Source organism: Pseudonaja textilis, chromosome Z, assembly GCF_049901715.1.
Source record: "Pseudonaja textilis isolate UNSWEBS1 chromosome Z, rPseTex1.2, whole genome shotgun sequence".
Taxonomy (NCBI): Eukaryota; Metazoa; Chordata; class Lepidosauria; order Squamata; family Elapidae; genus Pseudonaja; species Pseudonaja textilis.
The window spans coordinates 70,459,036-70,484,513 of NC_142008.1; the positions used below are offsets into that span (position 1 = coordinate 70,459,036).

General features: G+C 39.5%; 1 pseudogene; it reads right to left on the reverse strand.

Moving 5' to 3' along the window:
• Nucleotides 1-220: 220 nt before the first annotated feature.
• The window catches only part of LOC148124078 (uncharacterized), a 59,705-nt pseudogene continuing 34,447 nt past the window's right edge, over nt 221-25,478 (reverse strand).

Below are 25,478 nucleotides of genomic sequence, written 5' to 3' on the forward strand. Positions count from 1 at the left end.
ACCAAATTGCTTTTGGGAAAGTAGGTTGTTTGACTCTAAGGGGAGGGTGATGAATTGGTTAATGATTGATTCCATGACTTTGCATATGGCACAACACAGTGAGATTGGTCTGTAGTTTTCGATCAGGCTGGAGTCACCTTTTTGAAGTTAGGGATGACCGTAGCTAAGGACCATAGGCTCGGTAAGGAGCTGGTTTTGAATGATATATCATATATAATGCTTAGGGGTTCTGCTATAACAGAGGAGAGCCTTTTTAAGAAGTATGCACAAAATCCATTGGGGCCAATAGATAGGGATGGTTTTAGGTTTCATAGTGCCTTTTCTACATTATCTTCTGTAAAGTCAATATGTAGTAGATTATTGCAGTTAGTTGTGGTATGACTAGGAAATGTGGGACATGAGCCATTGCTCTTTACAAAGACTGAACTGAAGAACGTGTTGAAGGGGCTGGCTTTAACAGCTTCATCGCTGCAGTCTTTCCCATTTGGTCCCTTTAGAGGTGGGATCTTGAGTCTTTAAGTTTGGAGTTTACAAAATTGTAGAAAGCGCGGGTAGTTTTTGTACATAGGAGGTTTTCCTCCTGCTTGCAGTAATAATTTGTGCATTCTGCCTTTATCTGTCAGCATAAGGTGTTGTATTGGTTTTTAAAGTTTGCTACATAGCTAGTTTTGTTTTTATGCCATAGTGATTTTTTTTATTGAAGTTTCCTTATTGTTATGGGTTATTTGTTTTTTTTTTGTTGTTGTTGTTTTCTATGGGTTACTAATGGTACATATAGTTTAATGACTCTTTCAAGTTCAAGTAAGAATGCATTATAATGGTCTTCTGTAGTATTACAGTTACAGAACAGAAAGTGCCAATCAAGAGATGATAGGTCAGCATCTATGAGATTATAGTTGGCTTTTTTGAAATTGTATTTTGGAGATCCATCATTATGATCTTCTTTGTGAGGGAGTAAATTGAGACAAAAGTCAATCATACGGTGGTCACTGTTTGAAAAGCATTCTTGCATTTGTAGGCCATAAATTGAATTTGAGCTGCAGAAGATGAGGTTGAGGCAGTTGTTGAGGCTGGTATTGTTTGTTACTAATTGATCCAGTCCCAGTGTGGTAACAGCATCGTACAGGGTTGCATGTATGGGTTCAGATGTACATTCATTTAGGGTCCAGTTTATAATAGATAGATTGAGGTCACCAAGGAAAATATGAGGGTGTAGGCAAGAGGCAGCCCACATCAGCAGTGAAGTTAGCTTGTTTGCATGAATTATAGCATAGTCAGGGGTTCTATAGCATAGTAAGAAGTAGATTGATGTATTTAAGGACAGTTCACAAATGATGGTCTCAGGAAGAGCAAGCTCCTGTGTAATTTGAATCTTTTTTAGATCTAGGGATTTTTTATAGAAGATAGCAACTCCACCTCCTCTACAGATTTCGTGATCTCCCAATCAACATGATATTCTCTTTCTGTGGTAATGGAGTCTGGAAAAGATGCATTCCACCACGTCTCACAGACAAATATAATGTTGAATGTGGCCATGCTTAGTAAGATGAGGAATTTTGTTTGCGAGGCTTCTTGCAATGAGTAGTTTCCATTTAAGATATGTAGTAGTGGGTCTGGAGGAAGTAAGGGGCATGCATCCCTAATGTTGGATGTTGGGTTGATGGTTATTGGGATGTAAATTGTGGGTCTTGCTTTTGATACATTCTGCAAGGTAGTCAATGTATAGGTTAGTGTTTCCTAATTCTTGCAGTCTTTTGTGCTCAGAACATAGTTTATGGGATTATACATGTTGCTGTAAAGTTAGATCTGGGTGAGAATGAAGGTTCTTTTTGGTTGGTGTTGCTCTTGGCAAGTGAATTTATTGAGTAAATGAATTTATATTTGCTTGATTCATTTTTGCATATCACCCTGCAGAGGTGTGGGGCCATAGAGCCATCTCTGTTTTTGAGCTGTGGACTGATGCGGGAAATGTCAAGTAGTTCATCAGGGGAGATGGTTGATGCTTGATATTCACTGATTATGTTGTGGATGTTTGTGATGTCATCATTGTCATTGTTGTCCTCTAGATCAAATCAGATGGCATTGGGACACTTCCATTCATGCTCAATGGCTTCTTTGATGAGGATGGGGGTATCAATATTTGTAAGATGTGTGGCTTATCACATAATCAATCAATAATCAAGAAATAATCAATGAAACCCATTTTGGAATTTAACTTGAATGGACAAGTGAATGTCCTTATAAGTTTATTAATCATTAAAGCTGCCAGTATAGTCAGCTGAGAAAACTTGCACTTTTATCTCCTTCTCTAAAAAAACCTTATTTTGCATATCTCAAGAAAACAAGTCTATTTTCAAATTTGTCAATTTTAAGATTTGTGTTCAACTCTCAGAAAACAAGTATTGGCAGAAAGCTGAAGTCCATATATCTTAAAATTGCCAACTTTAGAAAACCCTGGTTCAGGTTGATATCCTCAGGACTTTCTTTTTTCTTCTGAAGTTTGGCTCTCTTTCTGTTCTGACTGTGAAACTAAAGTATTTAATGATTTGGTTTTTCTCCATATTGAGACAATACAGCCTCTTAACCAGGGGTAGGCTTCAAAAATTTTAGCAATGGATTCTCTGCCTTGTTGCTGGATGGTGTGGCCTTGGTGGGCATGGCCTAGTTAGTCTCCTGCATCAAAGTGTGTGTGGGGAAAACAGCCACCCCTCCACTCCAGAGGCCAGAAACGAACCCATTTCCAGCCTTCCCAAACCTCTGGGAGGCTCATTTTTCACCCTCCTTGAGCCTCCTCATGTGCCTTGCACTTACCTGCATCCAAAATGGGCCATGTGGTGACTCCTGGGAGGGGCTGGGTGGGCTGGGTTGGGCCAGCCAGGAGTGGGATTTGGGGGCCCTTCAAACTGTGCAGAATCTTAGTTAGAGGATCTCCAAACCCCTGTGAACCCCCAGCAGCCCACTCCTGCTCTTAACTGAAGATAGAATGTTTTCTTTCCCCCTCTTTTTCCTCATTTAAGCTTTACTTTGTTTTCTTTCAATAAGAGTCAGCCTCAAGAATATCTTACTACATGAAGGATTATAAAAAGACTACAAAACTTCAATATTCTAAAATGAAGAAAACAATAACATCTGCACCATCTTCTGCCTCCTCCTCAGCTGCCTCAAGCCCCACAGGACAGAGATCCCTGGAGGCTAAGTTACAACAAGATAATGCGGCCTCAGTGCAAGCAGAGATCAAAATGATTTTACAAGCTCTTCAAGAACAAATAGAGAGAGCGAAAGAAAAAGTAGGGAATGTAGAAGAAAAGGTAGAGACTGCCTAGCAATCAATGATGAAAATGAAGAAAGTATGCAAAAATGGAGGAAAGAGCAGATATAACAGAAAAAAGAGTAAGAGAGATTTAATATCAATCAATATAAATGGACTGAATTCAGCAATAAAAGAAAAAGGATTTTCAATAAACTAGAGAAATTGAAATTGTATATAATTTGTCTACAAGAGATTCACATTAAAAAAAACAACATAATAAAGTACTAAACTATCCTAAAAATGGGACGGTATGCAACTCCCTGTCACAACAAAGCAAAAGAGGGTAGCATTATATATTTAAGACACAATAAAAACAAAACAAATTTTTCTACACGACAACAGGAGGGTGTTAATGGTGGAAATAATGATGAACTGCAAACAGACATTACTAGTGGCAATATAAGCACCAAATGAGAATCAAGAAGTCTTTTATGATAAACTACACAAGAAAATAATGGAATTGGAGTATGAAAGCATATTAAGAGATTTCAATGCAATAATGGACATGGAATTGGACTATAAAACATAAAAGACAAAAAAAAGCAGGAAAATGTTAACAAAAGCCTTCTTCAGAATGATGGAAGAGTTAGCAATCCAAGATGCTTGGTAAGAAATGCACCCAAATATACATTTTATTCAGATAGACATTTGTCTTGGTCTAGGATTGATATGATGCGGGCATCAACAGATTTAATTTCTAATATACAAGAAATAAATATTGAAACAAATACTTGGGCAGACCATAACCTGATAAAAGTAATATGGAAGGGGTAAAAAAGAAGTCAAGATGGACAATGAACAATTTAATATTGAAAGAAAAGGAATTTGACTTCCAGTTGTGGCGCCGAGGCAGTGTGGGGAGAGACGAGCGAGCTCCACTCTCTCAGCCCCAATCTGCATGTCTGGAGGCCCCCCGAGAGGCATGAAATCTTGGAGGGATCAGCGAAAGTGTGAGGAAGCCCAAGGTGCAATCTGGCAGAGGGTGACTGCCGGCTATACCATAAGGAAACTGTTAGGAATATAAGTCACCTAACAGCTATTTGGGTTGGACAATATATAAACCAGGATAGACATTTTAATATTGTCTCTTTAAGAGAATCCTAAAAGTGTAATTAGGTGTGGTTTCTCAAACAGCCATAAGATGGAGCCAGAAACCTGGGTTGTTTAGTCTTAGTTTCAGAAGACAGTGGTCTCAGTGAGTCTCTGTTTCCTTCTGTTGGAGAATATTGCCATTCCTTCTATTGACTGATATTCTTGGATTTGATGTAAATCTAATACTGAACTGTTTTTGACACTGGACTTTGTTATTGGATTATCCCTGGACTGAAAATTGACTGATCTTACCTCTGAATGACTTTGGACTGCTTGTTTTGAACTTTGCTTAAACCTTTCTGGAAGTAAAACCCTACATTTACTGTACGGTGTATCTGTGTGCTGTGTGTGTATTATTCAAACACTTCTCTCAAATATGTCTCTCTGTATGCGCTCATTCTCCTAACAGGGAATTACCTCAACACTGATTATGGGCCCAGGCCATACCAGGCTCAGATAACTGAGAGTTGGTGTGAATGCACAGTACTGTAGACAGACAGCTGTTTACTGTTTAATTGTGGGTTACTGTTCTGATAAAGATGGCACAAGACACTTCAACAAGTCTATCACTGATAACCCGGTTGGATGAAACAAACTATATTTCCTTGTCTATGAAGTGCAGTCTACTTCTGCATAGAGAAGGTTTATGGAATGTAGTTCAAGACCCACTGGATGTAAATGCTTGGGATCCAGAAAATGAGGAAGATGCCAAGAAATTTGCTGACTTTAAACAGAACAATGAACGAGCTCTTTGTATAATTGGACTAACACTGAGTGACCAGCAGCTAGTCCATATTCATGGAGAAGAGTCTGCTGCTAAGTGTTGGGAGAATCTGAAGAGGATTTATGTTCGTGACAGTGTAGGTGCACACATACATCTTACATATAAACTGTTTAGAGCACGTCTTCTGAAAGGTGGAGATATGTTAGCTCATTTAAACTTCATGAAAAGAACTTTTCAAGAACTACATGAAAAAGAACTGATATTTTCAGAGCTGCATCAAGTTTACATCATTCTTTCCTCATTGGATGAAAGTTATGATGATTATGTATCTTCACTGGAAGTCCTTTCCAGAGATAAACTGACATTGACTGACATAACTGGAAGATTGTTAGAAGAAGCAAGAAGACGGCTGGATAGGGACCAACTGAGGAAGGAACAATCACAAGAAGAAAATTTGTCTTCAACTGCCTATACTGTTAAGAAATGTTTCTCTTGTAGGGCTAAGGGACATATAGCTAAATTCTGTAAGAAGGGAAAACAACAGAATACTGGTAATCACCAGAAGGCTAAAAAGAATGTTAGTTTAGCTATGTCTAGCAATTCAACAGTAAACCATGATTTGTGGGGCATCGCAATGCATTACTAAAGATAGAAAAAGATTTGTAAAGATGTCCATGAGTAAATAACATGTATCATTGGCAAATGGGTGGAAGATGAATGCATCAGGTGAAGGTACTGCATATTGTTCTTGTATAAATGAACATTTAACTATGTTATATGTACCTAAACTGAAATTTAATTTGCTATCATTAAGGGCTTTAGTTAATATTGGTTATGTAGTAACCTTTAAGGGAGAAAGAGGGTAAAAGTGTTACTGCTACATTAGAGAATGATTTATATGTGATACATGATGACCAGTTGAAGATGGCTAACTCAGTTTATAACAACGTTAAGCCACATGATGAATGTATACATTTACTGCATAGGCGTCTAGGGCATATTAATTTCAAAATGCTCAAACAAACTGTTGAATTATCAGAGGGAGTAAAATTGAAACCCTGTAGCAAGTATTTAAACTGTAATGCTTGTAGCCAAGAGAAGAGCAAGGTTACTCCTGCAAACAGACTAAATGGATTTAAGACCAAAGAACCTTTAGAGGTTGTTTTTGCTGACATAATTGGTCCTAAGAAACCAAGTTTAGGAGGTGCCTGCTATATTTTGAGTATTATGGACCATTATTCACGATATGGTTTCTGCTATCTTATGAAAAACAAAACAGAAACATTCCAACATTTCTTTAACTGGCTAAGGTTTGCTGAGAGAAAAATGAGGAGTAAAATAATTACTTTAGTTATTGATAATGGGACTGAGTTTGTTAACAAAATATTCCAAACAATGCTGAAATTGGCTGGTGTTGAGCATAAATGTTCTGCACCTTACAGACCACGACATAACTCGTTTATAGAACAAAGAGGACAAACATTACAAGCCATGGCTTGCACTATGTTATCTGATTCAGTTTTGCCTGAAACACTGTGGGCTGAGGCCATAAGGTGTAGTAATCATGTGTTAAACAATGCAGTTAATACAACTGGAGAATTGCCATTCACTCTTTGGCATAGCAGAAAACCAAATTTCAGTTACCTACACACATTTGGAGCTCCAGCATGGGTGCATATTCCCTCACAAGTAAGAATGAAAGGGAAACATAGAGCTAAGAAGTTATTTTTTGTGGGTTATGAAGCCAACCATAGATCATTTAGATTTTGGGATAAAGGCACAGCTCATGTTTATTGTAGTGCTAGTGCAAAATTTCTAGAGAACATTGGGTGGGATAAACTGGAACAGGAATCCAGCAATGATATTATTATTGACACCCAAATAGTCCCTAAAGATAAAATAAGTAAACCACAAATAGCCATTAAAGAGGAAGAACAAGAGGAAGTAGTCGAACAGGCACAGGAGGACGGAGAACAGGAGCAGGTGGCACAGGAAAGTCCACCAGTAAGCCCTGTATTACCAAGACATCCAACCTGAGTAACATGACCACCTGATAGATATCAGGCTAGTGTTGTATGCCAAGTGAATACAGTTCCAAGTAATTACAGTGAACTAAAACTGTATCCTGCTAAGGATCAGGCTGCTTGGCAGAAAGCAATGGATAAGGAATTGGAATCTTTAAAAAGACTGGAGGTATATGAAAACATTAAGTTACTACCAGGTAATCATGCCATAGGATGTAAATGGGTTTATAAACTTAAGACTAGTGTAGATGGGACTATTACTCATGAAGCCAGGTTAGTGGCACAAGGGTTCAATCAGACAGCAAATGACTATGATGTGGTGTTTGCACCTAGTCTGAAGGCTACTACATTAAGTGCAGCATTAGTGTGGGCAGCTAAGGAGAAATACATTGTAAATCATTTGGATGTAGAGACAGCTTATCTGCATGCACTGTTGCAACACACTATATATTTGAAGAAACCTTTATGTTTATCATTATCAAAAATGATAATACAACTGATTGCTGGAGATTGAAAAAGAGTCTTTATGGCTTGAAGCAATCAGGATATGAATGGAACCAATGTATAGTTAAAGAATTAACGAAGATAGACTTTGTAGCTGACATGGCTGATCCATGTTTGTTTAAAAAAGAAAGTAATGGTGTAATTTCATTGTTGCTATTGTTTACTGATGACATAGCATTTAACACCAAAACTGAACAAGAAGCTACAAAAACAATCTCACTGTTAGAGAAGAAATTTAAGATAAAACAGTTAGGAGAAATTAAATAATATCTTGGTTTAAAGATAGATAAAACTAGGGGAGGATACAAGATCTCACAGGCAGATAAAATTAACCAATTACTAAAACGTTTTAAAATGGAACTTTGTAAACCGGCTAAGATACCAATGAGCCAGGAGTTTAGCCACAGTGATGTTCAAAGTCCTATTTTTGATAAGAATTTATCAGTCCTTGATTGGTAGTTTATCTTATCTCAGTAATTGGTCAAGGCCAGATATCGCATACAGTATTAATCAATTAGCTAGATTTAATGCTGAGCCAACTGAAAGGCACTGGCAAGCTGCTAAACGTGTGTTAAGATATCTAAAACAAACAATGCATTATGCATTGTATTTGGAGCCTAAAGATGAACTGAGTTTAACTGCATATGCTGACGTAAGTTTTGCTACAGACATAAATACATGAAAATCTATTTCGGGTACTGTAGTATTATTGGGGAAAGTGTTGATTGGATGGAGGTCTATTAGACAGAAACATCTAAGTTTGTCAACAATGGAGGCTGAATTCTCATGTTTGTCTTTATTATGTACAGATTTAGTTTTGCATAGGCAACTACTAATTGACATGGGAATTGATGTAACAGATTCTATTATTGTTTACAAAGATAACCAATCAGCAATATAGATGGATTCAAATATTGCTGTTAAGACAAGAACGAAACACACAGATTTAAGATATTTAAATGTGAGACAATGTGTGCAAAGTAAGATGATTAAGCTAGAATACTGTATGTCAGAAAACAATATAGCAGATCATTTTACAAAGGCCAAAGGCTCTATAAAGCATAAAGCTTGCTGTGAAGATTATGGACTTAGAATGTAAGGTTGTATATATTGTCCTACCCAAAAGGGGAGAATGTTAGGAATATAAGTCACCTAACAGCTATTTGGGTTGGACAATATATAAACCTGGATAGACATTTTAATACTGTCTTTTTAAGAGAATCCTAAAAGTGTAATTGGGTGTGGTTTCTCAAACAGCCATAAGATGGAGCCAGAAACCTGGGTTGTTTAGTCTTAGTCTCAGAAGAGAGTGTGTCTCAGTGAGTCTCTGTTTCCTTCTGTTGGAGAATATTGCCATTCCTTCTATTGACTGATATTTTTGGATTTGATGTAAATCTAATACTGAACTGTTTTTGACACTGGACTTTGTTATTGGATTATCTCTGGACTGAAAACTGACTGATCTTACCTGTGAATGACTTTGGACTGCTTGTTTTGAACTTTGCTTAAACCTTTCTGGAAGTAAAAACCTACATTTACTGTACAGTGTATCTATGTGCTGTGTGTGTATTATTCAAACACTTCTCTCACTGCATCTCCCTGTATGTGCTCATTCTCCTAATGGGGAATTACCTCAACAGAAACCTCACTAGCTCTAGTGTGCGAGTGATCGGCCATACTATTGGCAGACCAAAGCCGCAGCAATCACACTGAATGAGGAAGATATAATAGTGACAGCAGCAGCGACATTGAGCCAACTTTTTTTAAAGTTTTTTATTTTAACAACAAACAAAACAATGTAAGACATACAACATAAAACATTAAAACATCATCCTTCTACATAAATTTACAAACAGTGTATCAGTTGGTTTACCACTTTTTTTTGTGCATCCATTTCCTAAACGCTAATATAATTATATTACATAATAACTCATATTATCAATCAATAATTGTATAACCCAATATCATCACTAAGAAATCGTTTATCTATAATTTTATTAACTCATACTTTAACGAGATAACTATAATTTACTTAATTTATTTTTCAATAAGTCATAAGATCATACCAAATCTATCTTAATAAAGTTTTATAAAAATAATATCAAAAAAAAAAATCATATCCTAAATCTAAATGTTCTATTATTATGTTTTATTATCTAACCATTGATAAAAAAGATCCCAAACTTCATAAAATTGTTTATCTTCTTGACATTTCAAATGTCAATTTACTCATTTCAGCACAATCCAATATTTTCTTAATAATTTCTTCCTCTGATGGAATTTTCTCACTCTTCCAGTTTTTAGCAAAAACAATCCTAGCCGCCGTTAATACATTTACAATCAAATACTTCTAATTTTTATTATATGTATCAGGTAAGATTCCCAATAAAAAAATCTCTGGTTTCAAGTCTATATGTGTCTTTATCATTTTTTCCAACCATATGCGAATTTTAGTCCAATATTTTCTAGCCTCCTCACAAGTCCACCACATATGGTAGTATGAGACAGGTATCTGATGACATTTCCAGCACTTTTCAGTTTTGTTCTTGAACATTCTTGCAATTCTTGTCAGGGGAAAATGCCACCTGTAAAACATCTTATACAAGTTTTCTTTATAAACTGTTGACATTGTCATTTTATAATTTTGAGACCACATTTTTTCCCATTTCTCCAAATCAATCCCATATCCAAAATTCTTCCCTCAAACAATCATCGTTTCTTTAACTTGTTCCTCCTCTAATATAATTTCCAGCAAATAACTGTATAATTTTTTAATCACTTTTTCATCAGTACCTCTCAAGATCCTATCTAAATCAGTCAATTTATCATAAAATCCCTCCATTTTAGAATCTATTAGATATCTTGAATGTATTTGCACATATGAAAACCAATTCATCTTTATGCCTTGTTCTTCTAGTTTTTGCATTGTTTTAAGTTCACTCTTTTCATCCAATATTTCCCCATATCTAACTGTTTGTTCCTTCTCATATATTATAGGATAAGAAAAGGCTTCAATAGTTGATAACCAGACTGGGATTTTCAAATAACATTTTCTCTTAATTTTCTCCCAATTCAACCATAAAGACTCCCGTGATGTAATGCCTTCTAAAGTAGCCCTGCAATTTAGTTCCCTTATACCACAGAAAAGCATGCCATCCCAGTAATAAATCATGTCCTTCTAATGTCAACAATCTGGTCTTTCTTAATGTTATCCATTCTTTAACCCACATTAAATTTGCAGCTTGGTAGTACAACTCCCAGTTCGGAAGGCCAAATCCTCCTCTAATTCTAGCATCTTGTAGAACTTTTAATTTTATTCTGGCTTTCTTACCTTGCCATATAAACTTCAATACAATTTTATTTAATTCTTCAAAATAATCTTTACCAACTTTGAGCCAACTTTTGAATGTGATCGGGAGAAGGCGGATAGTGACTGTCAGAGAGGAGAGATCATAGAAACTGGTCGGCAGAATTGTGAGTCTTGAAGAGTGGGCGGAAATCCGATAGCAGAGTGGCGATCCAGCATAGGGCTTGAAGACAAGAAATTAGAGCTGACATGATTTGTTTACCTAACAGTGTTTGAACGGAATTTGAGTATGAGATCAGAGGTCTAAACTTTGTGAAGACTGGACTTGTGGTTGGTGTTAGACCAATTACTCTATTAATCACAGATTATAAAATATTTATGACAATTTTGGCAGAGAGAATGAAACCAATTCTAAGTGAAATTATACATTCGGACCAGAATGGCTTTCCGCCAAATAGACAAATTAGAAACAACATCAGAATAGTGTTAAATACAATCGAATACTACGAAGTACACCCCAAAGAGCAAGCAGCATTAAAAAAAATTGGGACGCACAAAAAGAACAGAAACTGATTTCCCCAATTAATGGATGATAAAGAAAACCTTTGCTACAGAAATGAAGACCAAAAAGAAATAGTCCAAAAATATTATGGGAAATTATATGAACAAGAGCAAGTTGTAGGAGAAATTAAAGAATACTTTTAAAAAACAGAATAACCTAAAGTACCAGAAGAAATTTAAACAATGTTAGAGGAAAGAATTACAATGATTGAATTAACAGAAGCAATAAAAAGACAAAATAATGGGAAAGCACCAGGGCTGGATGACCTACCAACAGAATTGTATAAAACTTTGCAAAATTCTTTTAGTAACACAATGTTGGAAGTGTTAAATGAAGTATTGATGAAGGCGAAAATACCGTGTTTCTCACATAATAAGGGCAGGTCTTCTTCTTTTTTTTTGAGCCCCGAAAAAATGGCTAGGCCATCTTTTCAGGGGTGACTTAATTCCCCCCCCCCTTGCATCTTTGGGCGGGCGGGTGGCGATGGCTTGGATGTTGACCTCAGCATTGGTGAGGCACTTAGTATCGGGGTCAACACAGGCAGCACCATATCCGTGTGTGCAACAAAAGTACTTCCTAACGGCAACCCCCCCCCATTTCACATTTTTTAATATAGGCCTTAATTTGGGGGGAGGGGCTTAATTTCATTTCATGCCTATAAAACATGCTGGGACTTCCTATTGGGGGAGGCTGTATTGTTGGAGAAACAGGGTACCTAATTCATGGATGAAAGCTTATATTACTCTTATACTGAAAGAAGATTCTGACTTAGATTTTGACTTACAACTTATTAAAAACTATAGACACTAACCCTAACCCTAACCCTCTCCTAGAAAAATGAAATATCCTAGGAAATATTAAAAAGGCAGAATATTTCCCCTAAAAAAAGTAGAAACTCAGAAGCAGAAGCTCACCTCAGAAGCAGAAGCTCACCTTCACCTTTGTTAATTGGTGGGCCATTAAGGCCTAGGCCAGAGTATTCTACATAATAAAGGTCTCTGCCCATCTCACCACCAGGCCTGGGAAGATAGCATCAGCCAGAACTCAGGTGAAGCCATGTGGTCCAGACAGAGCCTATAAAATTAGCTAAGACCCCCACCCCTGGAGTCTGATAGCCAATGGGATACATTTCTTGCACAGGAACAGGAAACACTAAGGTGGGGCCCAATAGAGGTTATATAACTAAGGGACTCTCAGCATCTCAGCCCCTTTCACCCAGGAGCTCCAAGGCATGTGATCCTGTCCACCATTAAACGATCTTTCTAAACAGCCTCCATGCTTCCAGTGTCTTTTTCCCCCATTTGGAACTGAACCCAGAAGGATATTTCTTCCAACAGACCAATATCATTGTTGAACTCTGATTACAAAATATTTGCTTCAGTAATGGCAGAGAGTCTAAAGAGATTTTTGAACCAATTTATACACTCAGATCAAAATGGGTTTCTACCTAAGAGACAAATAAAAGACAATATGAGAATAATCCTGAACACTTTTGAATATTATGAAGCATATCCAGAAAAATAGATGGTGTTGATTTTCTTAGATGCACAGAAAACATTTGACAATGTGAATTGGCAATTTATGTTGACACAAATGGAAGAAATGGATTTCAGGGAAAAGTTTATTAAGATGATTAAGGCAATATACTATAAATAATATGCAAAAGTGATAGTAAATGGTGAATTGACTGCAAAAATTAACATTAGAAGGGAACAAGACAAGGGTGCCCCTTGTCACCATTACTATTTGTACTAACTTTAGAAGTGTTAAACAGAAATACTAGGAAAGACAAGGAAATAAAAGGTATGGAAATAAGAAAGGAAGAATATAAATTACAGGCATTCACAAATGATTTGGTTTTTAAACAAGAAGAACCACTAGGAGTAGTTGATAAATAAGATAAAGAATATGGGGAAGCAGCAGGATTGAAAATAAACAAAGGGAAAACTAAGATCTTGATAAAAAAATATGACAGAGAAACAGAAAAGAGAGTTAATGAACAGATTAGATATCCAGATTACAAAGAAAGTGAAATATTTGGGGATCCAACTAATGGCTAGATGTGGAACAATTAAGGAATATAACTATTATAAACTGAAATAACAAATTAAGATAGATTTGGAAAAATGGAGTAACATGCAACTATCATTAATAGGAAGAACTGCAACAATGAAGATGAATATACTCCAAAATTATTATACCTGTTCCAAACAATCCGAATAAAACTGGAGAAAAAATATTTTAATGATATTAATAGAAGTATACTGAAATATATATGGCAAGGGAAGAAAGCAAGAATTAATCTTAAAATGTTGCAGGATGCAAGAAGAGTTTGGGTTACCTAGTTGGGAATTATACTATCAGGCCGCAGTATTAACATGGATGAAAGAATGGATTGTCTTAAGAACACAAGGTTGTTCTGGGTTGGAGGGGCACGATTTGCAATTGGGCTAGCATGCTTTTCTATGTTATGGGAGAGGTAAGATACATGATTATTTTCAAAGAATTATGTTAGAAATGCTTTATTGTTAAGATGGGAAAGAATCAGAGAACATTATTTGAAAATTCCAGTCTGGCTATCGGAAATGGAAGCACTCATACATCCAAATGTTTGTAAAATGGGAACTATTGTTAGATATAAGGATATATTGAATGATATATCAAAACTAAACAAGAGTTGAATGAACAAGGGGTTGATATGCATTGGTACTCATATATGCAAATACAATTAAGATATTAAAATGATGCTAAAACTGAAGGTTTTTATAAGGAGTTGACAGAATTGGACGAAATACTAACGGGAATGGAAGACAAGCTGATTAAAAAATTGTATTGTTCTTCATTAGGTGTCAAACTAGAAGGAAAACAAGTAAAGGAAATAATGATAGTATGGGCAAAATTTTTTGGGTATGCTATAGAATTAGATAAATGGCAGAAGCTATGGGAAAGAAATTATAAATTAACAATATCGACAGCATATAAAGAAAATTTCTACAAGATATTTTATAGATGGCACTTTGCACCAGGAAAATTGGCAAAGATGTTTAAAGATAAATCAGCCAAATGCTGAAAGTGCCAACAGACACCTGGATCATATTACCATATGTGGTGGACATGCATAGAAGCCGAAAGATATTGGACAAAAGTACACACATGGTTGGAAAAAATGCTAAAGCAACATATAGACTTGAAACCTGAAATATTCCTGACAGGGATGGTACTTGAATGTTATAGCAAAGAAAAAGTATATTTAATTATTCATTTATTAACTGCAGCTAGAATTGTATTTGCTCAGAATTGGAAAAGTGAAAAAATTCCAGCAGAGAGAAAGGTGATTGAGAGAATATTAGAATGTGCAGAGATGAATAGATTAACACTGGCAATTAAAGAAAAAGAAGAAACTGAACATTATATGGTATGGGTTCTATTTTATCAATCTATTTTACCAGTCACATGACATCAGGGAACAAAATAAAACAAGTTAAAATTGAGTAGATGAATATAAAGAGAAATAATTAAGATTGTTATAAAGATAACATATGTAAGAGATAATGGCTTATAAAGAAAATGTGATTACTGTAGAAAGGCATATTAATTATAATTGTTAGCACAAGATATACAGTATGGCACAGAAGTGAGTACACCCCATCTTGTTTTGTAAATACTTAAATATATCTTGTGACAACACTGAAGAAATGACAGTTGGCTACAATGTAAAGTAGTGAGTATACAGATTGTATAACAGGGTAAATGTACTGTCCCCTCAAAATAACACAAGCCATTAATGTGTGAACTGCTAGTAACAAAAGTGAGTACACCCCTAAGTGATAATGTCCAAATGGGGCCCAAAGTGTCAATATTTTGTGTGGCCATTATTATTTTCCAGCACTACCTTAACCCTTTTGAGCATAGAGTTCACCAGAGCTTCACAGGTTGCCACTGGAGTCTTCTTCCACTCCTCCATGATGACATCACGGAGCTAGTAGATGTTAGAGACCTTGCACACATCCACCTTCCATTTCAGGATGCCCCACAGATGCTCAATAGGGTTTAGGTCTGGAGATATGCTTGGCCAGTCCATCACCTTTACCGTCAGCTTCTTTAGCAAGGCAGTGGTCATTTTGAAGGTGTGTTTGGGGGTCATTATCATGTTGGAATTTTGCCCTCTGGCCCAGTCTCCTAAGGGAGGGAATCATGCTCTGCTTCAGTATATTACAGTACATGGTGGCATTCATGGTTCCCTCAATGAATTATAGCTCCCCAGTGCTGGCAGCACTCATGCACCCCCAGACCATGACATTCCCATCACCATGCTTGACTGTAGGCAAGACACACTTGTCTTTGTACTCCTCACCTGGTTGCCCCCACACACAATTGACACTATTCGAACCAAATATGCTTATCTTGATCTCATCAGACCACAGGACATGGTTCCAGAAATCCATGTCCTAAGTCTGCTTGTCTGCAGCAAACCATTTACGAGCTTTCTTATGTATCATCTTTAGAAGGGGCTTCCTTCTGAGATGACAGCCTTACAGACCAATTTGATACAGCATGTGGCGTATGGTCTGAGCACTGACAGGATGACTCCCCATCCTTCAACCTCTGCAGCAATGCTGGCAGCACTCATACGTCTATTTCCCAAAGCCAACCTCTGGATATGATGCTGAGCAAGGGCACTCAACTTCTTTGGTCGACCATAGTGAAGCCTATTCTGAGTGGAACCTGTCCTGTTAAACCACTGTATGGTCTTGGCCATCATGCTGCAGCTCAGTTTCAGGATCTTGGCAATCTTCTTATAGCCTAGGCTATCTTTATGCAGAGCAACAATTTGTTGTCTGAGATCCTCAGGGAGGTGCCATATTGAACTTCCAGTGACCAGTATGAGAGAGTGAGAGCAATAACACCAAATTTAACACACCAGCTCCCCGTTTGCACCTGAAACCTTGTAACACTAACCAGTCACATGACATCAGGGAGGGAAAATGGCTACTTGGGTCCCGTTTGGATATTATCACTTAGGGGTGTACTCACTTTTGTTGCCAGGGGTTTAGACATTAATGGCTTTGTGTTGTGTTATTTTGAGGGGACAGCACGTTTACAGTTATACAAGCTGTACTCCCACTGCTTTACATTGTAGCCAAGTGTCATTTCTTCAGTGTTGTCACATGTAAAGATATACTTAAATATTTACAAAATGTGAGAGGGCGTACTCACTTCTGTGACATATTGTATGCACCCAGTCGACACAATGTCTAAATGAAAGATGGATTTTGTTGTAGAGCGATGGTAAGGAAGAGGCAGAAGCCAGAGCGCATAACTAACAAGGCTTTATTGCAGAGAATAAAGGGTTGTCGCGTCTGCTTGCTAACTGGCAGACCAGCGGGCGACAACGGGGCTGGCTCTGCTCGACAGCCGGCTTTTATAGCCGACTGTCAAACGGAGCCAGCCAATGGGAGCGGCTGGTGCTCCCGCTCAAACAGCGGACCTGGTTGGGAACTCCAACCAGTTCCGCAGACATAACACTCCTTTCCCCCAGCTGGGAACATGCGTAGTCTTGTAGGTAAGTTGGCTGCCTGCGCTGGCGACCAGAACGTCGCAGTTCGGTTGAACTGTTGGCTGGTGACAAGTCCAGGCCCTCGGGACATGCCTCGATGGTCGTTGGGGCATGGGCTTGCCCTGGCGCAGTGTTCTGAGAAGTCGGCGATTTCCCTTGCTCGGGCTGACCTGGGCGAGTCGCGATGTCCGGTTGGCAAACTGGCTCACTCGGCTGCGGGGTCGGTGATTCAAGCCGGAAACTCGAGTCCTCCAGCAAACCCTCCTGATCGACGGGGAAGACCGGGTTCCGCAGGGGGCTTTCGTCTGGCACCGGTAGGGAGACGTTGGCGCTGGCAGGTCGGGTTGGGTTGGTATCGGTCGCACTTCTCCGTCGCCTTCTGAGTTGGTCCACGTGTCTCCGCCACAAACGTCCATCTTCCAGGAGGACCCTATAGGATCTTGGACCTGTGACTGACACGATTTGGCCTGGTACCCACAAAGGATCTCCCGCATAGTTCCTGGCGTACACCAGGTCTTGCAAGGCAAAGTCTCTGACCAGACTGTCAGACCCTAAAGGGGTGTCTGGGCAGTAGTGGGGGTGTAACCTGTCCAGGGTGGTTCTAAGGCGTCTCCCCATTAAAAGTTAGTAGGGGATTTGTTAGTAGTGGTGCAAGGCGTCGTATGTTGGCTGAGCAGGTAACGAGACAGTTTAGAGTGCCAGTTTTCCTGGCCAAACCTGGCGAGTGCCTCCTTGGCTGATCTAACTGCTCTCTCCGCCATCCCGTTGCTGGCGGGGTGAAAGGGGGCTGTAAGGACGTGTCTGATGCCCAAATTAGCAACGTACATACTGAACTTGCATGAAGTGAACTGCGGGCCATTGTCAGACACCAGCGTGTCTGGGAGTCCATGGGTGACAAATAAACGGGTCAGGGCCTTAACTATTGCCTGGGTGGTGGTCATGGGAAGCAGGGCCAAGTCTTGGAGTAGGAGTCCACGACCACCAAGAAAGTCCTGCCATGCACCGGTCCAGCCAGGTCAATGTGTAGACGAGACCAAGGGGCACTAGCACTTTCCCACCTGGTGGGCATGGCAGCTGGTGGGGCAGCCCTGGTTTCTTGGCAAGGTTGGCAAGAGCTTACCCAGTCGGCGATTTGGGCATCCATGCCGGGCCACCAAACGTAGCTGCGGGCCAACGCCTTCATCCTTACGATGCCCAGATGGCCCTCGTGAAGCACCTTCAGGATGGGTACACGAAGGGTGGTTGGGATGACTACTCTTGTACCCCACAATAGACATCCCTGTAGCTTCGACAGTTCCTGTTGACGGGTTTTAAAAGGAGCAAAATCAACTGTACATTGAGTTTCCGGCCACCCCCTTCCCACCCAGTCCAGAACCTGGGCAATTATTTTGTCTTTTTTCGAGTGTGCCGCGATGTCCTCGGCTGTCACTGGCAGCTTGAGTTCGTTGACCTCAAAGATGGCGTGAATCGGTGCTGGGTCTTCGACTGGAACTGGCAGGGGGCAGCGACTAAGGGCATCAGCATGACTCAAGTTCTTGCCAGGACGATGCACCAACTTGAATGAGTAAGCGGCCAGAAACAAAGTCCATCTGGTCATTCTGGGTGAAAGTACCTGCGGGGTTTGCTTATCTCCAGATAAGCAAACCTCCTAGGAGAGGTTTATGGTCAGTCACAAGTTCAAAGTGGTGGCCAAACAAGAATTCGTGGAACTTTTTAACTGCAGCAACCGCAGCCAGGGCTTCTTTATCGATTTGGCTGTAGTTCCTTTCTGCTGAGGAGAAGGTCCTAGAAAAGAAGGCAATTGGTGCCTCGGAGCCGTTGGGGAGTCTGTGGCTAAGGACAGCCCCAATCCCAAAAGGGGATGCGTCAGCAGCCAGAACCAGGGGAAGACGTTGATCGAACTGAATTAAGACTGCTTCCGATGTGAGTAAGGATTTGACTGCTTTGAAAGCATGGTCTTCTTTGGGTCCCCAATGCCAGGGTGAGTCTTTATCTAATAGTCTATGCAAGGGCTCAGCGACAGATGCTTTGTGCGGGAGAAATGAGGCGTAAAAGTTTAGTAGCCCCAGAAAAGCTTGTAGTTCAGTCTTGTTGGTTGGTGTGGGTGCCTTGTGGATGGCCTTCACCTTGGACTCAATTGGGTGGATGCCAGAGGTGTCAATCCTATAACCCAGAAAGTCCACCTGCCTAGTGGCGATGGCGCACTTCTCCCTTTTAAGTTTGAGGCCATGCTGCCTAAACTTCTCTAGCACTGTCCTGACCCTCTGAATGAGTTGGGGGCGGTTGGTGGCTGAGACTAAGATGACATCAAAATAAGGGACAACTCCTGGGAGACCCTGGAGAATCCTTTCCATGAGTGATTGGAATATACCCGGGGCCACACTGACACCGAACTGGAGGCGTTGAATGCCCCTCTATGTGTGACTATGGTTTGTAATTCAGCTGTCTGATCATCAACAGGGAACTGTTGGTATGCCTGGGACATATCTAACTTGGCGAAAATGGTGCCGGGTTCGAAAGTGTGTAACAGGTGCTGAATAACGGGGACAGGGTATGCGCTGACCTGTAAATAACGGTTGAGTGTGGTTTTGTAGTCTGCGCAGATTCTTAAACTGCCATCCTTCTTGAGTGGGGTGACTATGGGGGTCTCCCATTTGGCAAAATCAGTAGGTTCTAACACCCCTTGTTTAAGTAGCTTATCTAATTCTGCGTCCAATTTGGGACGGATGGCGAAGGGCACCCTGCGTGGCTTAAGGCGGAGAGGAATTGCCTGGGGGTCTACAGAAAACAAGATGGGGGTGCCAGAATAGCAACCTAGCTCGCTGCTAAACACATCAGAAAAATCAGAAAATAATGTATCTACATCAGAAGTTGAGACAGCGTGGATCCCCGTTACACTAAGGCCAAGGGAGGGAAACCAATCTAGCCCCAACAGGCTGGGGAGGGCACCATTAACAACCACTAAAGGCAAATGGCCTTTAAAGGCTTGGAATTGAACGAGGAACTTGCCTTTCCCGAGAACAGGGATGTTCTTGCCCTGGTAGTCCCGCAGTGTCAGGTGGCATCTTTGTAGCTGCTTCCTTGACAGTCTGGGCTGGATCTTCTTCAGGGTTTCCCAGGAGATGATTGAGAGCACAGACCCCGTGTCTACCTCCATCCTGCAGGGTTTACCTTCTAGGAAAACAGAAATTTTGATTTTATCAGGGTTTGGGAAGTATGGATAGCGTGGTAGCAGGTATAGCAGTCCTCCACTTGCCTTTGGGAATTAGAAGGTGGTGGAGGTCTTTGAGGCAAAGTGCGCCCTGCTTGGCAGACTCTAGCGAGGTGACCCTTCTTTTGGCAGTTCAGGCAGATGGCGTTTCTAAACCTGCAGGATGCCCTAGAGTGGGAGCCTCCACAGGTTAGGCAAATGGGAGGTTGTTTGGGGGCGAAGTTGTTTCTCTGCCCCGCTCCTACCTGTGGAGGCTTCTGATGGTTGAGGCGGTTAATATCTGATGGGTCTGTGGGGTCTTCTTCACTGAGCACTTCTTCTGAATGGACTGTGGAATTGCTGGGCTTTACTGGAGTGCCTTGAATCTCAGCTGCTGATTGGGCAGAGAGCTCAGCAGCTAGGGCTTCCTCCATGGCTAAGGATAGATTCAAGTCCTTTTTTGCCAGCAAACGTCTTTGGAGCCTCAGGTCTCTAACTCCACAGACAATCTGGTCCAGCAACATGTCTTCCAAGTAGTCTTTGAAACCGCACTGCAAGGCAGCTGTCCTCAGGGCTGCCATGTATTCATTGATTGACTCCCCTACTGCCTGTTTCCTAATTCTGAAGGCGTACCTTCTGGCTATCTGGGATGGTTTAAGCGAGTAGTGGTTGGAGAGTATTTCTTGTAGCTCATCCCAGGGAACGCTTCTGATGGTGCGTGGAGCGACTAACGCTGTAGCCGTGTCAAAAACGGCAGCCCCGCAATAGCTGAGGAAATAGGACTTCTTCCTATGTTCAGCAGCGTCAGCCAACCCGATGGCATCGAGGAAATGGCTGAAACGATTTTTGTAGAAGTCCCACGTCTCCTCGTTGGGCTTGAATGGCGGAAATGCTGGATTAGCATTCATCGTGAGTATGCAAGGTTCGTCTTCTTCAGGCGTCTTTTGAATTCGTGCTCTTAAAAGAGCGCAGGCTGTGACTGTCTCTCTGGGCTACGTAGCTCTTTTGAATTTCACGCTCTTTGTGAGCGTCAGCGGCCGCGGTACAGCGCTCGCTGCTCGCTTCAGTGAATACAGCTCAAGCAATGGCGGTTTGAATTTCGCGCTCTTAGTGAGCGTTGGCGGCTGTGGCTTCAGCGCCCGTGACTTTGCTCTTCGTGATTACAGCTCTTTGAAGCAAACGCGTCTGACTAGCCTTCGATCCATCCCATCCTCGTTGCCAGTGTTGTAGAGCGATGGTAAGGAAGAGGCAGAAGCCAGAGCGTACAACTAACAAGGCTTTATTGCAGAGAATAAAGGGTTGTTGCGTCTGCTTGCTAACTGGCAGACCAGCGGGCGACAACGGGGCTGGCTCTGCTCGACAGCCGGCTTTTATAGCCGACTGTCAAACGGAGCCAGCCAATGGGAGCGGCTGGTGCTCCCGCTCAAACAGCGAACCTGGTTGGGAACTCCAACCAGTTCCGCAGACATAACAGATTTGTTGTAAATATAAAATAAAAACTTATGAAAAATAAAAACAAGAACATAGAACTGACCAAGGTATTTCTAAACCAAATATATCTGGAAAAATAAACATTCTTTGATCTGAAATTGCTAAGGGCAATTCTTGAATAGATATTTAAAGTGGGGTTTTTTAAAAAATAAAGGCTCCCAAGACTTAGGTTTAATTGCTTTCTTTATGGAACTAGTTTTAAATGTCTCTGAATCTCTCAGCCCTTGTAAAGGGTTGCCTCATATTACAATTCTGCTGTAAATAATGTACATGCTATTTCTGGCATGGTTAAAAATGCACAGAGAAAGATAGCAAAAAGACCATCTAGTGTGTTTTCTTTTCGAAGTCCTGCTATTAAAGCATGTTCTTTGCTCAAAGTTTAACAAGCATGAACATGCTTGCAATTTTATATGTTTTATGTATTTACAAACAGCAATTTGCTTTAGATATATTTTAAAGAGATAACACAGACTGTATTCTGAGCTTTTCAAAATAGTTTTTAGTGGCTTTGAAACAATTTTGTTCCTGAAATAAAACTATTATTTGGATTAAATATCTGTCGTTCTGTTCTATCCGACTTTAACTGATAATACTACATAGACCTGTAAAATAGAACCTTGGCTAGGAAACTTTTATGTTTTGACAAAAGAGCAGAAAAGGCAATACAGGGAATTTTGTATTCACATTTCTGTTCCTTGTAGGAGGTTATTGATCATTGGACTGGAGGCAATATGCACGAAAATATTAAGTGAGTATGTAAATGACATTTTAAAAAGTACAGAAACAAAAGAATGTGGAAGGAAGCAAACTATAAATGTATACACTAAGGCTAAATATAATATGACCCCGGGGGCTGTTTTTTCAGATTTTCTTTAACGAAAAGGAGAAACTCATAGTCTACATATTGGTTATGATAAAAGTTTATCTGTTGATGTTTTAATCTATCACTAAAAATGTGCAGCATGTGCACATACATGAATACTTTTTCATTCATGTTTGTAGAGATAGATCAGTCCTTCTTTCATAAATAACAAATTCCTTTCACCGGCACTTCAGCCATCAGAAATAAAATCAGCCTCCATTTCCACTGAAGAAGTTATTTACTGTAGTATTAAATATTAGTTTTTCAGGACTTAGGATGAAACAAACAAAATGTTAAAAAGTTATGATATTTATGTAGTTGCTTACCTAGCACATTTAAATTATATTAAAATAACCAAAATATCTTTACAATCTTCAAGGCTTGTCAAAACCCATAATTTTTGGAAAATGAAAGTTGAAAAATTTGACATGCCCTAAATTGAGCAAGGGAAGAGATGTTTTGGAAGAAGGGAATGACAAGAGTATCTATGGGCTGCATCCAACCTGATGGTCAGGGACAGTATGTCCCCATCTACCCAACAGAAGAGAAGAATCAGATTTCTTGTATTTGAAAGTCCTTTTGTGTTTTTCAAAAGGGTTTTCATTCCACAGGTTTTTGTTTTTTTAAACAAATTCTCACTCTTTGAAGGAGGGTTGTTACTATCATTACTGTACTATATATATGTACTATACTCACTGTAACAGCATTGCCAAAAAGGCATTAAGAGTTGTTAACCTTATTTTGCGAAGCTTCTTCTCTGGTAACATTGAATTGCTAACTAGGGCATACAAAACCTTTGCCAGACCAATTCTTGAATATAGCTCATCTGCCTGGAACACACACTATATATCGGACATTAACACGATTGAGAGGTATTTCTCAAGAAGAGTACTCCACTCTTCTGCTCACAATAGAATCCCCTATGCTTCCAGACTTGAAGTTTTGGGCTTGGACAATCTGGATCTGCACCGCCTGTGGTCCAATCTAAGCGTAGTACACAGAATTATCTGCCAAGCCTTGCCTGTCAATGAATTCTTCACCTTCAAGCACAATAATACATGGGCAAACAATCAATACAAACTCAAGGTAAACCACTTCAAACTCATTACAGAAAATATGACTTCAGCAACAGAGTGGTCAATGCCTGGAATGCTCCACCCAACTCCATTGTTACAGCCTCAAATCCTCAAAGCTTCAGTCTTAAACTGTCTACCATAGACCTCATCCCATTCTTAAAAAGTCCTTAAAGGGGGTGTGAATAAGCACACCAGTTTGCCTACCGTCCCTGTCTTACTGTCCCCATTTCCTTTGTTCATGTTTATGTTCCTATGTTTACTTGTTATCTTATACTTGTTTGACAAACAAATAAAATAAATAAAAATAAAATCATGGCACAAATTTTAAAAACCTAGAATGAGCAGGACTGAAATGTGAGCAGAATTTAAACTAATATCTAACTATCAGATATTAGAAAGCCTGCTATCTACTGATAGTCTTCAACTTAGAACCACAACTGAACCCAGAATCTTGGTCAATGACAAAACAATGTCATTAAGCAAGATGCCCAGGTCACTGCTTTGTTCAACAACTGCATTCCCAGCATTCCCATTTGCAGTTGTTAATCAATTGTGCAGTCATTAAACACAAGGGTTCAATAAGAGATAGGAAGGGCCTGCCCTCCAGCTCCTGTACTGTACTGACCTTTATCATCTCAGCTGATTAGTGTGAAAGAGCAGATTGCTCCTCAACTGCCTTACTCCCCTGAAGTAACATATCAGGGAAAGATTTTTGCATCAATGTTCATGCATGTGCAGCACATGTCAGGCACATGTGCAAGTGAAGCAGGTGATGATTGAACCAGTTGTTATACTGGCAGCATCCCATTCCTGGTTTCAATCATGCAAGGCTTTGGAGGCCTACTTAAACCATGAGGGTTATAGTACACAGATATTTTCAAAGACACTATGTGAGAAATGCTTTACTTTTAGTATGGGAAAAAGTTAAATCAGAAAACTATAGGAAAATACCAGTCTGGCTTTTTACAATGGAAGCATTGATGCATCCAAATATTGTCAACTTGGAAAAATTGTATCCTACAAGTCATCTTAAATGAAGAAGGGGAACTTAAAACTAGATAGGAATTACAAAATCAAGAGGTGGACTTAACATGATGGCCACACTTGCAAATACAATCAAGATATGAGAAAGATGTGAAAACATGACGTTTCTATAAAAAAACCAACAACACTTGATCAGATACTATTAGGAACAGATGAAAAACTGATAAGAAAATTATATAGTTACTTACTAAGCTTCAAAATAGAAGATGAACAAGTAAAAGAAACAATGATGGTATGGGCAAAAAACTTTGACTATGCTGTAGAATCAGATAAATGGCAAAAACTTTGGAATAGAAATTACAAACTGACACTGGCTACTGTTTATAAGGAAAACCTTTACAAAAGTGGTATTTGCCACCAGCAAGATTAGTAAAAATGTTTAAAAATATGTCTGCCAAATTTTGGAAATGTAATCAGATGCCAGGTACCTATTATCATATGTGGTGAACATGTATAAAGGCAAGAAAATATTGGACAAAAATACATACATGGTTGGAAAAAATGACTAAGCAGCATATAGGTTTAAAGCCAGAAATATTTCTGTTAGGTATAATACCAGAAAGTTATGATAAAGGGACTATATACTTAATGCTTGGGTAGTGACAACAACAAGAATTATATTTGCACAATATTGGAAAATGAGAACACCCCAGCAAACGAAAGCATATTTTGGAAAATATTGAACAGTGCAGGGATGGATAGATCGACATTGAAAATAAAAGATAAAAGAGACAC